Genomic DNA, 10,167 nt, shown 5'->3' with positions numbered 1-10,167 from the left:
TTAGAGAAGGGCCCTTCATCTGTTTCTCAAGACCTGTAGTTCTTTAATAGTTGACTGTATGAAGGAACAAGCTTCAGATAGCAACAATTCCCTTGTTTGTAGCTGGTCTGACAAGCTATTGGTAACTTTCAAGACTTGTTCTGCGACATGAAGATTCACTACAAACTTGAAAGACAGCAACCGCTTGTAGAATCCACTTGCTACTGCTACAGCATCTAAACCAGAGCTCTCTCCAACTTTGTGAAGCACTGCTGATAAACTTCCATAGCGAAGGTTAAACTTTGCATTGGCCCGATAATAGTAAGACCATCTTATTATAGCAGGTTTTTCTGTCAAACCTGCAGGTCTTCTGCTTTCTGTTCCTGTATGAAAAGTTTGGTACCTTGTATTACTGTTAGTTATAAAGGTGTAACTATTATATGTTATGTCTTATTTATATTGTTCCGAAAATGTTAAAATAACGAATTTAAATTAATCTCTGCACTTCAACCTTATTTATACTTAATCGACACTTGTCTCGTGAACAGTGACCTTATAATGATTATATATATATATAATAATATATATTTTCCTATCGCTAATTTGGAGGACCCCCTAGAGGGGAGAGCGCCCCTCACTGCCACCCCTCCCCCCACACAAATGTCTCCTTCGGAATTAACATATTTTCATGTGTTAACCGAATGGGGAAATATTTAGTTGACAATAATTTCGTCCTCTCGTGTATTCGAACCAGCGGTCAGGGGGAGAAATCAGGACTTCAGCGACGTTACTGAGTACTTTTAGCAAAGTAATGAATTGCGTATGAACGATGAAACCTTGTTTGCAAAAAAGAAAATAAATAAATAAATAAATAAATAAATAAATAAATAAATAAATAAATAAATAAATAAATGAATGAATAAATAAATAAATAAATTTAAAAAATGTATCCTTTGATAAAATAAGGAAACCTTTTTTTATTTTCTTTTTGGGAGAAACTGCGTCAAGAATTCGTTTTCTGTCACGACGACAGATCACTGAACTGCAGCTGATCGTGGCGTATATTAGATGACCATTTTCTTTACCTATATTTTCGGGATAACTCAAATTTAAATAGAAATATTTTGCTCTGAAATGTACATACAACTTTACAACGGTTCCATCTTACGATGAGACTAACATCGTTGCAATGAAACTATTGTGAGAGGTGGACAAAGAGGCAGGTAGAAGTGTACTGATTTTTATTGTTGTTGTTTTTGATTTAGCTGACCTTGTGTCAGCACGGGCTCTTGCTCACAGAGCAGCCCGTAACAATTTTTATTACAGTCAAGGGAAATATAAATATACAGCATGCGGACGGAAATGTGGTCACCGACCCGCGAGAGAGTAAAAGTGGGTCGGCGAGACCCGATTTGTGTTTCTTGAGAGACATAAAATACAAAATATAAAAGTACACAATATGTGGTTATACAAGCTTTATACACTGACGGAAAGCCCGCTGAATGCTCTCTCAGGGGGAAGTAAGAACAACGCGAATGATGAATTATGTACAGAGAAAATTATGAATAAGCGTTGTCCTTACAAAGCAGACGCAGAAGGGCAGGTCCCCCAGGATGCTGTCCATCAGGCGCTGGAAGGTGGCCCCTGCATTCCTCAGGCCGAAGGTTGAGTAATGGAAAACGAAGGAGCCAAAAGGCGTGATGATGGCAGTCTTGGGGACATCCTCGGGGTGCACTGGAACCTGGAAAATAGGATTTTAAGAGGTCCATTTTTGTGAAGACCTTCGCCCCATGAAGGGCCCCTGTCAAATCCTGCATGTTTGGCAAGGGGTATTGGTCGGGGATTGTAGCGAGGTTGAGTCTTCTGTAGTCTCCGCAGGCCTCCAGGTGCCGTCAGGTTTCTGTACCATGTGCAGGGGCGACGCCCAAGGGCTCGATGCTTTCTTGCAGATGCCCATTCGTTCCATCTCCGAGAACGCCTGCTTCGCCTCCTGGAGGCGGCCTGAGGGAGTCGTCGGAACTTCGCGTGTGTCGGGGGGCCTGTGGTGGCTATGTGGTGGAATATCCCGTGCTTGGGCGGCGTCCCTGCCGCCTGACGAAGTTCCGGCTTGAAGACTTCGGGGAACTCCTGCAGGAGGTTGCCGTATTTGTGGGGGGCGATGGTACAAATTGTAGGGGCGCCCGGCCTGCTGCTAGTGGAAGGGAAAGGCATGTCCCCATGTCGAGGAGGCGTTTGCGGCCCACGTCCACCAGGAGGCCGTTCTGCGCCAGGAAGTCTGCCCCCAGTAGCGGGATCCTGACGTCCGCGATTGTGAATTCCCAGACGTAGTTTCGCCCCAAGATGGATATCTCGAGGGGCTTCGTGCCGTAGGAACGGATGGGGGTCCCGTTTGCGGCGACGAGGGAGGTTGTTTTGTCGGGCTCGCGGCTACGGTCTTTTCCTGACGGCGGGAATATCGAGTGCATTGCCCCCGTATCCACCAACATCCTCCGGCCGGAGATCGCGTCGCGGACGTAGAACCCTACGGTGTGTGGTTCCGACGCGGCCGTTGCCACGGGCGGCCTTGGTTTTGTTTGCCGTCGTCGTTTTTTGACTGTTGGAAGGTGCAAGGGCTTTCGCACCTCCTGGCGAATCTCCCGAACCTCCGGTGGAAGCGGCACCAGGAGTTTTCACCTCGCTGCGTGTGGGAGGACTTCCCTTGGGGTAACGGCGCCGATCTCTTGCGTTGGGTCGTCGTCGTCTTCTTCCTTCTCTGCGGCCAGGCACACGGAGGATCGGGGGGGGGGGGCGGCGAGCTTCGCGGCATTGTTTGACAACGTCAGCTTCTTTGCCTTCTCTAGTAGTTCGTCGTCCTCTAGGGTGTACGCGTCGGTCAGCTGCTTTCGGACGTCCGGCTCGAGTTGCCGCAGGAATGGCGGGCCAAACCGTTTGAGGAAACGCCTGAACACACCTTGGGCAGGTATGCCGTATTTAGTCCGTTAGAGGCGTTGGTTATTTCCACGGTAGGAGCTTTCAGAGATCTATACTGAGGCGCCGTATGAGTCCGTTAAAGATCTCTGAAGGTGAGCGGCGGTAGTGAGTCCCTTAATGGCTGAGCCAAAACCGCTTGGGTCACCGTCCAAACCGGGAGGTCACCAGTTGTGAGAGGTGGACAAAGAGGCAGGTAGAAGTGTACTGATTTTTATTACTGTTGTTTTTGATTTAGCTGACCTTGTGTCAGCACGGGCTCTTGCTCACAGAGCAGCCCGTAAATTTTTATTACAGTCAAGGGAAATATAAATATACAGCATGCGGACGGAAATGTGGTCACCGACCCGCGAGAGAGTAAAAGTGGGTCGGCGAGACCCGATTTGTGTTTCTTGAGAGACATAAAATACAAAATATAAAAGTACACAATATGTGGTTATACAAGCTTTATACACTGACGGAAAGCCCGCTGAATGCTCTCTCAGGGGGAAGTAAGAACAACGCGAATGATGAATTATGTACAGAGAAAATTATGAATAAGCGTTGTCCTTACACTATTTTATGCAGTACAGGCAAGTACATTTAAGTTACTGTTTAGAAAGCCGCTTACGTTATTGAAGAACTTAGCTAAATGAAATGCGGCACTCTCAATCCTTAGATTTGTTGACGGCCGTTATTAATTTTCATTAGTAGGCTTCTCATCAGTAACGATTCTAGGGGTGCCGCATTGGAGGGGGAGGGGGGGGGGGGGCAGCTGCCCTCCCAGATTTTGGCCATGCCTCCTGTTTGGCACCCCCCCCCCCAACTTTTTTAATGAAAAATTATATATAAAATTAATCATTACTGAATATAACAATAGCCACTAACTACAGTACACTCATGATTTGGTTATATTGCTAACACTCTTATTGAGTGAATCAGTAAATATACAGGAAACAGGAAATCCAAAACTTAAATCACAGAGAGACAACCAGTTCACGCTTAAAAAGCAGTGATATTTGAAATTAAGTAACCCATGAGGCTATGGAAACTAAAAGTTTTCTTTAACACTGTCACAAACAGTGTCACACATATTACTGCTATTATGAATGTTACTATCTTATGCTGCATATCGAACTAACAAAACTCCATTTTGATGTATTTTGTATCTATAATTCATACATCACTTGAAATAAAGATAAATGTATATCTGTTAAGAAATTAGGGTATTTTGATTATTCGACTTCAACACCGCAAAGTTACCACTGTAACTGTATTCGCTGGAGCATGTCATGAAAGTGTAGGTGAAAACTCCAAGCTAAATGTAAATATTACAAAGGTCTGTTTCCGGCATAACTGCTGCACCCATGTACCATTGCATAATGTAATCGTTATTAGTAATTGTTACTAACATACATGTTGATAGTCCCGAGCAGTGTTTACGGTAGATTAAAGTTTTTTATTTATAGCTCTGTGGCTTGTTCAAGTCTGAAGTGCATCAACAAATACAAGGAAGTCTCGGAGCCTTTCTGAGTTCCTTGCTTCTTTGTAAACATATACATGTTTTGATATTTGGCAAAGAAGTAAATATTTTGGTTAGGCTGCCTAAAGGCCAGCTTACACTATGACGTTTGCGACGCCGCATAAGTCACCCCTGTACCAGCATATGCCCGCCCACCTTGGCGATGCTTCATGCTGCGTAGCGCGTTTTGCTTGTTATTGCTGCGACCGGCAGCGGTATCTTCCTGAGAGCCACGATGAGCAGTGACGAGGAAGAATTTGCCTGCGCTGCCGTTGTTGTAGCACAGATGTATGATCAAATGCATAATTGTGTTAAGAAAGGAATGGACAAACGATTGGCTTCGACAGCGATGAAAAAAAGGACGTTACGGAAGTATCTTCAACGAGCTCTCTGAAGAACGGCCTATTTTTCAAAAAATACCTGAGAATATCCCATATTCCATAGACACGGATACTGCTGATAAGCATCTATGAGAAAACGAACTTCCTCTCGTTTCCATTCCATGTTACTAGTGAGGTACAGAAAAAAAAGGAAGACATTGCACCAGCTGATATCTATATCTTGTCTAGTTGTCTAAACCTGTTCAGCCACGTTTAGAGGAGTATCCTAGGCATAGCGAAGGAAATACCACTGCCCCGTTCATTTGTTGGTGCTTGGGTTAATAAATATGATTGGGCTGAGTACTCTCAAGAACGTGATGCAATGTTCTGTTTTGCTTTGAAGCACTTTGCATCGTCTTTTTATGGCAATGCAGACGATGCATTTGTAAAGAGTGGCTTTAGACGATGGCAAAAGGCACATGGAAAAGATGGTTCCATTGCAAAGCACCTGAGCTCATATATCCACAAATCCTCCTATACTGGGTGGATTGACTACCAACACAATAAAACTGATATAACATCCATTAAACAGAGTATAAGTGAGGGCTTTCAGAAGAAAGTCCGTGAAAATCGTCATTACATAAAAACTCTTGGTGAGATTATACTCCTGACAGTAACACAAATATAGCACAAAGAGGGTCACAGAGAAGGTGACGATGAACAGAATCCAAGAAATATCCGTAAATTTCTTAGATTCATTGCCAAACATGATCCTGTTATAGTTGAACGTGTCAAAAATGGTCCAAGAAATGAGAAGTACACCACTTCTCCAATACAAAATAAGATGATTGATACATTTGCATCAATTGTGAGGGAAGAAATAGCTGAAAACATAAAATCCTGCCATTACTTTTTCTGTTCAAGCCGATGAAGCCAAGGATGTGAGCAAAACTGAGCAATTAGCACTAGTATTACGATTTTATGATGAAATCTCACACTGTATTCAGGAATGTTTTATTCATTCACTCCCTCCCATGTCTTCATTGGATGCTGCATATATCACAGCCAGAATGCTGAAAACTTTAGAAAAATTAGACTTAGATTATAAATCTTCTCTTGTTGGCTTGGAATTTGATGGCGCATCAGTCATGAGTGGAGGAATTAGTGGCGCTCAGAAACGTGTAAAAGAGAAAGCACCTTTTGGTTATTATGTTCATTGTTATGGTCATAAGCTCAATTTGGTTTGATAAGTGTTGCAAAGAATGACCACAAGCACTGAATTTATCAGTCTTCTTGAAGAAGTCTATATCTTTGCTAGTAATGCAGTGGTTCATGAGAAGTTCCCTTTTCAATACAGCGTGAAATGTTTCCTGAAGAACAAATTCGAGAACTTCAACATTTCAGTGATACTCGCTAGTGGGGTCGGGCTACCTCCTGTGAAAATGCTTTATTACGTCTGGAATGCATTATAAGACTTTTGAAGGAGACTTCTGCAGATGATGCTGGAGCTCAAGCTGTATCTTGGTATAGGTTTACTTACTCAGATGGAAGCAGAATTTGTTTGTTATTGCAGTTTTCTCTGAAATTCTGGGAAAAATGAATAAAGTATCTCAGCTGCTGCAGGACAAACAGGCAGACCTTGGAAAAGCAGTTAAATTTATTTCTTGTCTTCGTGAAGATTTAGCGATGTTAAGAAACTCCACCTTAAGTGAGAATTACTATAATAGGGTTGACGAACTCTTTTTGGTAAAAAAAAATGTGACATTTTCACCAACAGTGACAAGAAAAAAACGTCCCAAAAAAAACCTCGACAGCTCCGTGATTTTATCATGTTGGAAACAACTGGCTAAGAGTTGTGGAGCCAAGTCATGAACACGTCACAATCTTGTATGAAGTACTAGACTGTTTAAATAGTGAATTAGATCGTCGTTTTTCAAAGATTCATGTGTGATCTGTGGCATTTCAGCTCTCTGTCCTGCAAGACAGACGTTCTTACATGAGGATGACTTGAAGTCATTTGCTTTATCATATTCAGTTAATCAAAGTGATTTAAAACACGAGCTACCTTTAGTTAAGAAATTGCTCCAGAAAGAACCTCATCCAAATAAATCTGCCTTAGATTGCTTATATAAGTTACTATTGATAGCTTAAAATAACACGTCCTGTTACTAGAGCTTCTTGTGAAAAGAAGTTTTCCAAAATGAAAATAGTAAAATCATTCTTAGAAATTCAATGACTAGTGAGAGACTAAGCAACACTGCATTATTATCAGTTGAAAGTAAACGGGCTGAGAGTAGTGACTTAGATAGTTTTGTAGATGAGTTTGACAACCGACATGATAATCGTAGAATCCATATCTGTGTTTTGTGTTCAAATGTGTATTATAAAAACTTACCATTCTTTAATAATTGCATATTGTTATGAACTGTATATAGTTTTGAATGTCGAAGAAACATTTTGAGAATTTTCATGACCCTCATATCTGTATGTTCATTTCATTAATTAATACCTTTCCTTAAGGACTTTGTTCAAATGAGTATTATACAAATCAAACTTGCCTTTCTTTAATAATTGAATTGCATAGTATTTGGAATTGTATATAGTTTTGAATGTCAAACCAGCATTTTCAGAATGGTCATGACATGGTTCCTGTCTGTCTGTTCATTTCATTAGATAATACCTTTTTTCTTTAAGTTGTACGAATGTGTATTACACAAAATTAACATTATTTAATAATTTGCATAATGGTCGGGATCGTATATAGTTTTGAATGCCAAACGTTCTGAACCTTTTCAGAATTGTCATGACATGCCCCATGTGTATCTGTTCATTTCATATAGTTACTACCTCTCTTTATTTGGTTCAAATGTGTACTATATTTATACATACTATCCATTATTTAATGTTTGCGTATTGTTTGGAACTGTATATAGTTTTAAATGTTAAATTTTCATATCATGCAAGTCAGGTAGAATATCAGATGGATGCTTTACAGTTGTTTTTGGTTAGGAATCAAACAAAATGCCATATAACCTTTACCTTTGGTCAAATTCATTCCTCCATGAGTTTCAAAATGTTTCCAAAATTGTAATTATTTTTACACCCACCTTTCCTATGATGCCCACCCAACAAATATCTTTGCCCCAGAGTTGCCGCCCCCCCCACCCCCCAACTTTTGTTTTTTAAGGGTAGAATCGCCACTGCTTCTCAAACCATCTGTCCCACATTAAATAGTGGAATAAAAAAAAAGTATAGTATTTCCAAAAATGAACATTTGTCTAAATTAAGTCGGATATCAATGGAATATACCCACAGGAAGCTGCAGTGATAATTTTTTAAAAATCAAATATATTGAAGCAACTTGTGCTTTTTAAATTGAAAAAGGGGCTCTATTTAGTGCAATGTATATCTGAGAGAGAGAGAGAGAGAGAGAGAGAGAGAGAGAGTAAACTGACGTGATGCCTCCCTTGTTTTCTTTATTGAACTGTTGGAAATATTCGTGAGTTGATGCATCGTATTAACCAATTCTGTCAGATCCTAAGGTGCCATTCTATATAGTATCTTTTCCAACAAATCACAATTTATAAATTTTTCATCTTGGATGTGTTAAAACCAGAATAACTAGACGTGCCCTTTCTTGACCAAAATTAAGGGATGCAGAGACAAAAGATCCACGCGTTTCAAATATTATAGTTGATGTTAGAAACATTTCAATTTTCAGCCACAAAATATTGCATGGGGCAATTACCTGGTTATTGTTGCCAAAGAGATACAAATCATTCCCCCTTAGAATTTACTTGAAATTCTATGAACTAAATTATGTCTTAATTTCAGGTGACTAGATTTCTGAGATAATAACCGGGGACATTTTCGGTTCAGAGGCGTAAAAACCTCCAAAACATGACTTGTTTTTGTCATTGAAAAACCAAAACGGGGACACTGTACCCTTACCATTCATATAGCAGCATTAAAAGTTTCTCCCAGCAGATTTATCCTAAATTGCAAAGGGTTGATACATTTTCAATTGATTAAATTACTTACCAATTATTGAACAGTATTAAAATTATCTACGGCCGAAACACCGCTGGGATGCGGAGTGGTACTGGCGGCCGGGAAATTAAGGCAAGAGGGGAGGGAGTCAGGGACGTGTATGACGATGGTTTGGCGGGAAATTTTGTTTTGTTTTCTTGGAAGGTCATCTCGTAAATTATGCCGTGCAAAGCTGTTTATCATTTCTTTTGTTATTTACACTATACAGTGCGATTAGTATGCAACTATATATGGTTTGGTCAACGTTTTCGTTTTTTTCCTGTAATCCAATTACGGATCTTTCAGTCACAGTGAAAACCGGGGACAGGTCACTGAAAACGGGGACTATCGGGGACGTCTGGTCACCCTGTCTTAATTTGAATTTGTTTAACTCCTAGTAGAGGGAGAGGGCCATCAAAGCACCTCATGTGGTGCTCTGTAGACACTACTGAAAAGTGTTTGTAGCATCCATTTGGATTTGCTGCACCCTTTTTTAGTATTTTACTTTTACCTCCATTCTGCTTAATTTTTTCAGCATTTCTGTCCAACCTTTTCAACTAAATGGCTGAAAGTGCCCCAGTGCTTGGCTTTATATATAGCCGAATTTTCATAAATCAATCAACTTAATATTTTTGGGATACTTTCTTTAGCACATTTACTTCCTGCTCACTTCTTTTCAGTTTTATATCTTAGATTTACTTACAGAAACCAATAAGCTAATGCATTTATTTCAAAAGCAGTATATACCCTGGATTATCAAACCACCAGACGATGCCACGTCGCATTTTGTGCAAATTCACTATGAAACAATGAGTAATAAATGTAAAAATCATTATTCTGTAAATAAATTCTAGCATTTACAGATAACTGAAGGGGTACTTCATTCACTTTTAATGCCTATTTTGAGTTTCTGTCATATGGAGAGTATTTAACACGGACACCTACAGATGTATCAGATTCCTCTGATCTTGAGACTACGTGGTATTCTATGTGATCACAGACATAGAACCTCCCACTAACTTTCCACAAAATCACAATTCTACAATGAAAAGCAATTGCCAGTGACGTTTTTGGCTTAAACTGCAGTCTAAATTGTCTTCGAAGCTGTAGTTGCTTTGTAAGAGGTCAATGATATGGTAACAGTAATTATTATCATATATAATTGAGAATACAGTACAAGCATAAATTCAGCGTAAATTTCAACAGAACTTCAAGAGCTTTTTGGATTGCTGGTCCACTCCATCTCATTAAATTCTGGAAGACCAACAGACATGGCATGTGATAACAGGGTTGCAATTTGTTTTCAAAGCTGTGATGTGCATGGTGACTTTTTATCTGATGTAGCAGAATCCACCACAATCACTCGTGAAA

The sequence above is a fragment of the Macrobrachium nipponense genome, chromosome 4 (genome assembly GCF_015104395.2).
Source record: "Macrobrachium nipponense isolate FS-2020 chromosome 4, ASM1510439v2, whole genome shotgun sequence".
Lineage (NCBI taxonomy): Eukaryota > Metazoa > Arthropoda > Malacostraca > Decapoda > Palaemonidae > Macrobrachium > Macrobrachium nipponense.
The sequence above is the reverse complement of the archived record's forward strand: the minus strand, read 5'-3'. Positions refer to the sequence as shown.